This window comes from Platichthys flesus, chromosome 11 (assembly GCF_949316205.1).
Source record: "Platichthys flesus chromosome 11, fPlaFle2.1, whole genome shotgun sequence".
In the NCBI taxonomy this organism is placed as follows: Eukaryota; Metazoa; Chordata; class Actinopteri; order Pleuronectiformes; family Pleuronectidae; genus Platichthys; species Platichthys flesus.
Window position 1 is genome coordinate 4,371,122 of NC_084955.1, and position 8,145 is coordinate 4,379,266.

Consider the following 8,145-nt stretch of genomic DNA (forward strand, 5'->3'; position numbering starts at 1 on the left):
GGTCTTGGTTTAAAATGATTTTTACCTGTTTCGTCTGTGTTGGACAGACATTTCTGTTTCCCTTGGGACTGATGTGTACGATGCACAGGCATGTCTTACCGCGTCATGAAAGCTTGAACGCTTTGGAGAGCTTTAGTCTGAGTCCCAGCAAGACTGTGTGAAATAAGGGGGTGTCTTTTCATCTATAGCACGCCTTTATCATACAGCATCCGACCACAGACCTTTGTCATGGTAATGGTGTTAGTCTGCTGTACTGCTGGTTCCAGTCTGGGCCTGAGGGACTCGTTAGTTTGCAGGGGGTGAATGAGGACATCCCTAAGAAGCCCCCCCCCCCCCCCCCCCCCCCATATATACCGACCCTTCTACAATACACAGGAGAGCGACACACCTGCTCCTTAACACAAACCACTGACACCTATCAACACAGTTTTCTCATGAACACTGAGACACATGTGAGCTTCAAATTGGTGTCCGGCATGAAAATGGTAAGGACATGGAAAATATACATTAACATCTAATTTACAAAGTCCACCAAACCCCACTTTGAGAGCCCCGGATTCTCATTAAGAAAGAAATTAAGGAGCAAATAATTTCACTGATCCTGAAAAATATTTATATATAATCAATATAAATATCAGACATCTGGGACATATATTGATGATGGGGTACTTGAGCTCATCGGATACGACTGTGGGGAGCGTCACACCAAACAGATGATAATGTTTCAGTCTTTGTCGCCATGGGAGACCGTTCTGTGAACATGAACTTCTTCCACATGAGTAATGGTGACATGTGATGTGTCTTGGTAACAGTCTCTGTCTCAGGACATGTTGGTGACAGGTCAAAGACAGCTGTAAATCCCCTCTTCCTGCACGGGAGCAGTTGAATCGAAAGCATAGCTGATGATCTGGTTGAACTCTTCTATCCCCAAGTGGCTAAATCCTCCTCTTAGCCATGACTGTAATTTTCAGTTTCCAGGCAGCCCAGCAGGGCCTGGGCAACCCAACAGGGAAGCCCATCAGCCTTTCATCCACTTTTCTTGGAAGCAATGTCTTTCGGTGATAAATGACAGTGTGCACACTGAATGGTGCTTCTGGTCTGACCCTTAAAAGGCCCCCCCTCTCTTTTTCATTTCTCGTGAAGAGGGCTAATTACCATGTTCTGTAGAGGAGCCATTGAGGTCTTATTTAATTTGAAGGCTGCAGAGAGGTTGAGATAGCGGAGGAGGGGAAAAACAAGCACATAAAGTCATACCCATTTTTTACTCTGGTCCTTTGGCACACAGGATCTGTGATTAAACACACACATTAATTTGGAAACTAACTTTGTGTCATCTCCCTGCCTGTGTCCACGCCATTATGGTGTGTGATAGGGGGGGGATAACGACGGCTGCAGCAGGAAAGACGAACTGACTTCCCCAGCTACAGATTTTACCCCCAGCAGCAGCTTATTGCATCACTGCATAGCGCATTGTGCCATTTGCTCTTCAACTACATCAGCTATTGTCTTTTTAAGAGCAGAGAGTCGCCTCTATGTGCACCCACTGTGAAATGGAGAGGAGAGAGTTTTGGCAAAATCACTTAATTAGTACAGAGGGGACTGGAGGATGCTGAAAGCTGGGATCAGGTGTCATGGTTCTGAAACAATGTCTTCCTGGCAAATTGGTGCCTCATCACTGCCAGCTCCTTTCAGCAGGGATGGGGAAGGTGGGCCTTACTTGCTCATTAAACAGCTAAAGACATTAGCTCTGTGAGTGACCCTAAGAAACAGCTATCTGTGAGTTTGTGAATCTTTTCCAGCCAACTAGTAGAAGGACTGAAGTAGAAGAGACTGAGGGTGCTAATAACGCTCCTGGCTGGTGAGACAACTACAGGATATTGTTTGTGGTACAATTCAAGATGGAGGGATTCTTGCATCAGCACTGGAGAATTCAGGGGTTAAATAACTTGACCCTGAAGGGGTCATGCTATTCAATTCAGCCACACTGTGATTGGCCACAGCAGTTTTCTTTTTTTCCTCCTAACTTTGTCTTGTTTGCCCTTTTTGCATAAATTAAAGCTGGAGAAGGGTGGGGGTCAGAAATGGGGCAGTAATGTAAAAGGAGTGAGCTTGAGAGCAGATTTGAAAGCAGTTCATTATAGGTTTGTAGTGCTGTAGTACAAGACGCAGGATACGATCTCACAGGAAGAGTTTTGATACTGAAAATATTTTTAGGAATGTTTTTATTTTTGTGGCAATCTCCCATTAACTTGCGTCCAAGATACTTGTTTTCAGAATCTGTTAGTCTTCTCTAGATTTCTCAAGTTGTTATTTGGTTGCTGTGTAATTACAACCAGGAAAGGATCTAAACACCCATCTAATAACTTGTGCAAACAGGTAAAACTTAAGTCAGACATTAACTCCAGATATTGTCTCGACAATTGGGTTCGAAAAACATTATCTGGAGTTTGCTTTGCACATATGAGCAAACACAGCAGGACATTCACCTTGTCAGACATGTCAACAACAAAAGGACATGCTTCGCTGATTCCAGATGTTTTTATTTACTGCACATTAACACTGTCATGGGTCCGCATCCCCAAAAGCTCTTAAATCTCATTGCCTTATTAAGATGACATCTTCATTGGCGTCTTCTACGTGTATGGCCCCTCTTTTTCATTTCCCGATATTTGTATTTATTTAATTTTTTGCATCTTTTACCAATGTCATCAAGGCGCCCGCTGGCTCGTGGTTACCTCTCCGGACAATATCCTGCTGTATTGTCAGATGAACTCACTTCACACATTATCCTGAGTTTCACCAGGGGGCACAGAGGAAAAACTTCAGAGAACGTCAACAGCAACTGACTGACTTTTATGTTCTCACATACTATCCCTCCATATGATTTAATGTCCAGTTCAGTGCACATCTGAAAGCAGCTTTACTGTAAGTGGTCAACCTGGTCTCTTCATCTTATTTGGTGAAGCAGCCTTTAAATTCAGTTCACTCTCATGTACATGTAAAGTACACAACGCTTTCAACTGAAGACAGAAAACTGTCATCTTTTTATAACTCTGTTAAATTCACAATGTTTCATAACCTGTTTGACTATCCCTCAGAATATAGTGTAATAAATGATGGCTGAATGAGTTATATTATGAACCTGTGGCCTTAACTAAATAAATCTGGTCCACTACACACATCTCATGCTGAAGTAACTAGGTTAGCATTGACAGGTTTGAGGAGATTTCCTCCCACATGTAACACACTGGACTGGATCTACACTCAACAGAGTGGTATTGATTTTATGATATTTCATGGTGAGATGAACCGAGAGTACTCGCACATGAACATTCCTCCAACTCCTGAAGATATGATAATTTACGGCTGCACCAGCTGAGAGATTGATTACAGACAATAAAATAGTTTATATAAAAAAATCTAGCATGAATGGGTGAACCTGCGATTAAATAGGAACTGGTCGGCATTTGTTGCGAGTCCTTCTTCATTAACCAGTCCTAGAGCACTCAGGCCATCGAAAGAACGACCTTGCAGATCAGGGAAGAAGCTGACTGGTGGGTGAATGCAGGTGTGTGTGTGTGTGTGTGTTTGTGTCTTGCGTGACAGCATGAGAAAGAATGCGTGGGTGTGTACTGTACATGCATGCGTGCAGTTGGTGCATTGGTTGATTTTTTGGTTGGCTGGACAAAGACAGTAAGAGAGGAATAAAGGAAGGCAGGGTTTGGAACACAAACACTGATTGTAAGTCACCTGTGCGCACGTGTTGATGTAACAGAAAGAATTCACATGGTTTAGTTCACGAGAAAAATTAAAGGCAGTGTTGCTGTAATGATGTGTGCATACAGTATGCCTGCTGTACAGCAAATATTGTGATCTTTTGAAATGTGGCATGATAGAATCTCACCAGAGGGGGCCTTCCTTGGCTTCCTCTTGGCAGAAGCTGAATCCGTATTATTTTCCCATTTCTCTTTACTTTGTGTTTGTTTGCAGCCTCTTTGTTTGCGGACTGGGGTTGAAATGGCTGTAAGAGAGTTGAAAAGTAATCTGAGATGTTTTACAGTAATTAGTCGTCTTTGTTGCTGTTGTGGAGCCTGCTGCACTGACTCTGAATGGGGGAAAGACGGGACTGCAAGGGGGATGGTGGCGGGGAGTGCAGGAGGGTGGGTAGCAGGGTGGGTGTGGGTCCCTCCTTTTGTAGCCTGCACTTCTCTCCCTCGCCATCGAGAGAGGGAATGAGCCGAGGCAGCTGTCACTTAACATGTGAATGTTCTGAGGGGCGGCCCAGGGGTCTTTAGAAACCTCTCCTTTTTTTGCCCCATAGCCATCCCATTTTTCAAGCCGAAGCAGCATGGAGTTTCTGAGCCACAGTCAGACCCAGAGGAGGGGCTTTGTCTGATGAGAAGGGGGGAGAGAGGAAGCCTCTGGAAGGTAAAAGGGGGCACTTTGCCGCCTTGCTGCCTGGTACAGGAGCAACCTGAGCAGCAGCAGTGCTGGTGGGAATGCCACTGCTTCATCGTTATATGGAACCGGCACCAACTGACCTGCATGTGAAAAACGCTCTTGGCTGGGAACTGTGGGAGTTCAGCTGAGCCGTTGGAATACATTGTCTCCATCTGGGCGCACTATCCCATCAGCGGCGTTAACAAGGAAGGAATTCCTCTATCACAGCTCCCACAACAAAGAAGAAAGGGAGAGGAGCAGCGCTGGTGGGAGGAGAAGTGAAGTGAGGGGAGGGGAGGGGTGCACTGTGAGGGGAGAGGAGGACATTGTTTGCCTGTGACTGTGGGCAACGGAAAAGCATGAGTTATCAGGGCATGTGTGTGTGTGTTTAGAAAGTGTGTTTGTATGCATTTGGAATGAGTGTGTGTTGAAGGGAGTATGCAAGTGTATGTGTGTGTGTGTGTGTGTGTGTGTGTGTGTGTGTGAGGAGCCTTCAGTTTGGGATGTTGGGAGCTGGGAGGCTGTTCAAAGGATGCTCAAACAAAGCTGGACTTTTTTTTTCTCTTTCTCTCCTTTTTGAATGGTGATTGAGGACCGGCTGGATTCCTTTACTCATGCTGTTGCGCTCAGCTCTGCTTCAGGGTAAGTGAGCTTCACATCACCTTCAAACCGCCAAAACTGCCACTGACCCAGGACACACAGTGTTTGGGTTTGGACTTTGCGAGTCTCTGACTGAACTACGGAGCAATGTGAAGGGGAAATTAAATATGTCAGCATAAATAACTTTGGAGTGAATGGACCAATCTGATGTAAGTAGTTTTTATTGTGTTCAAATTGTAAATAGTCTCCTAGTTGATGGGTTTTCAGTAAAAGATTCACAGTTCAGGTTGTTCCTTTGACATTTAGTGGGCAGGGCCTTACATTTATATTATATTAGCTTAAATCGTATCTTATATGTCCTATGTTTTTATATAATAGCTTTTGGTTTAGGGTACTGTCTTTGAGAAGAACATGTGACCTTGTACATTATCCACCCTCTCATGGGCATATGCACATCTGCCATTCTTGATTAGGAAGCACTACCATGATTACTACTACAGGTCTGTCGTTAACAGAGACAGACACACAACAGTCACATCACATTACAGGGATATACTGTTATGACTGATGATCATTGTTCTGCTACTGATAACACATCTACCATATAGAGCTACTTCAACCATACAAATGGGTAAATCGATGTAATACACAAGATTCACATTAGATCTCTTTTAAATCTTAATTTGATATATGCTCTGTGTCTGAGATTTTGATAATAATTACACTTTAATTGTGAAAAATACATTTTCATTGTCTTCCCAATAATAATATAAGGGGTTTTGCCATACCACAGATAAGCCACTATGTTAATGTAATAATGAAATTCATCAGGAAATGGACTGCGGTTAAGAATCATAAATCACTGGTGAGAGCAGAGAAAGGGGCTGGGCTGAATTAAGGGCCATTTCAAAATAGGTTAAGTGATGGGATGGTTAGGTCATCTGCAGTGTGAGTTAAATGGTGGAGTGGTTTGTGGTTCTCTGCGTGGGTCTCTCTCTAGTATCATTATCCTAGAAAGTGAGAGGTGCATATCAGATACAGGTTTGAGGCATGTTGGGAGGGTTTTCTCTGGTTTGCTGCGTCTGCAAAATAATGTAGGTCATGGTACTGTTATTTTCTATTGAGCTTGGGCCAAAAATACCATAAAATGACTCATTATCTTTTATTCAATATTGTTTTTCTCCGAAGGTGGGTCGGTAGTCATAATGAGAGATGAATATGTTAGAATATTTGTGTGCAGCACGTGCAATTTGGAATTTATCAGAATGCCACACATGCAGTGCGGTAACCAGACACGACACACCCTCTCTCTTGAATTGTTAACCCATGTGGACATGGCTTGAGACACTCTCTCTGCCCTCCTCAGGAGACCGCTGGGCAGTGATCTGAGCTAACTGAGTAATCATTGATCTTGAGACTGGGGCTTTGTCTGGGCACTACTCTCTGATCTGAATGTGTACTCCCCTGCCGATCCCCAGACTGCATCATCTGCTCTGTAGAGACGAGCAAGATGTAGGCAATTACTATCCTAATGCACCTGAAAGCATCAAAAGTGGTTCGTCTTTAGATCTGGATTCTTAACTATGATTAGTTTAATATATGAGAGGCATTAAGATTCAATTTGATTCAAATTGTGGTAGATATTGACAGAAGCTTCATATTCAGCATTTTTATTGTTGACAACTTGGCTTTAACATGCAACTTTACATATTCACCAGTACGAATCCACCTCTCCTGCATTGTAGCCAAAACAAAAGGTGCCTCAAAAAATAATTTTTGTAGGTTGAACAATTTTGCCCCCATATTGGAGATTAGACACCAAGCTTGTCCTGGAGTAACCTACTTAATTCTGAATGGACCACTCAGGGGGAGGGCCCAACCTCAATTGGGAAACTAGCTTGTGATTTCCTGGTGCGTTTCACCTCAGCTCCTCCAGACCAGGATAATTACATTCACCTTTAACCCTTATGTCAAAACAATGCAGGCTCTCAGCTGAAAGGGAGGTCCTTTTGGTTTAACTGAATTGAATCACATACAATGTAGAAAGGCTAATTTTTGAATTGTCATTCAGTGAGGCAGCAATACAAAGAGAAAGGTCCAGTATCTCAGAACGCCCAGATGATTTATGTTTCAATGCACTGAGGTACACAGTGGATGGTTGTATGCCACTCTGTGTTCACCCCCCTTTAATTGTCACCCCAGAGAAATGAGGGGATGTCTGCGTTTTTATGGCTGTCATATTCGATCAGATCCTCAGCGGGTTTCCCAGGACTGGTTGAGGCTGAGTTAGAGAAAGAGCTGGCTGTCTGCCACTGGTTCTCCGTGCCAGGCTGAACAGTGGGATCCTCGACAAGCCTGTCACACTGATTTCTAAGCACAGAATATTTTAGTTGGTGATGTGAGACAGAGGGAAGCATGTATGTATGTGGTCGAATGGAAGACAAAGGGAGAGGGTACATCCTGGCCAAGTATCTCTGCTGTAGTTCCCTCTTGTCTTTCGGTGTCAAGAAAAGGGCAACTGAGAGACACGTTTCATTTTGTCTCATTTCAGTTTTTTGTAGATTTAAGCTGTGCAGACCAGCATTTAGTGTTTTTGAAGCAGGGAAGTTATAAAGACAAAAGGGCAGAAGTATTTGTTTGCCTGATTTGCAATTTTTCAAATGACTCAGAGACCCCTTGTCTTATTCTAGGTAGCTGGAGAACCCCTTGCATGCATGGCCGAGGGGCCTTTCCTCACCTATTACCTCACTAGCCTCTTGGCTGTAGGATTATGGGTAACCTCATCAGCCGGCCCAGCTGCCTGGGCCAGAAGTCCAAGCATGTGAGGACAGATGAGGCCTTCCTGAAAGAGTGCTACCAGCGACGAAGAGAGTGGCAGTCCCCAGAGCAAAATGGGGAGACTAAACAAGAAGAAGCTGTCGAAGACACATCCAGAGAGGATGCGGAAAAGAACAGAGAATTGGAGAAAGACAAAGAGATACAGGAAATTGATTATGTGAGAGAGGAGGGGACTCGTACTCCCATTTCAGACAAACCCCTTCGCAGCTCTCCTGCATCCACAATCAGGAGTAGCAGTACTCTGGAAAATGCCTGGCACAACAGTCC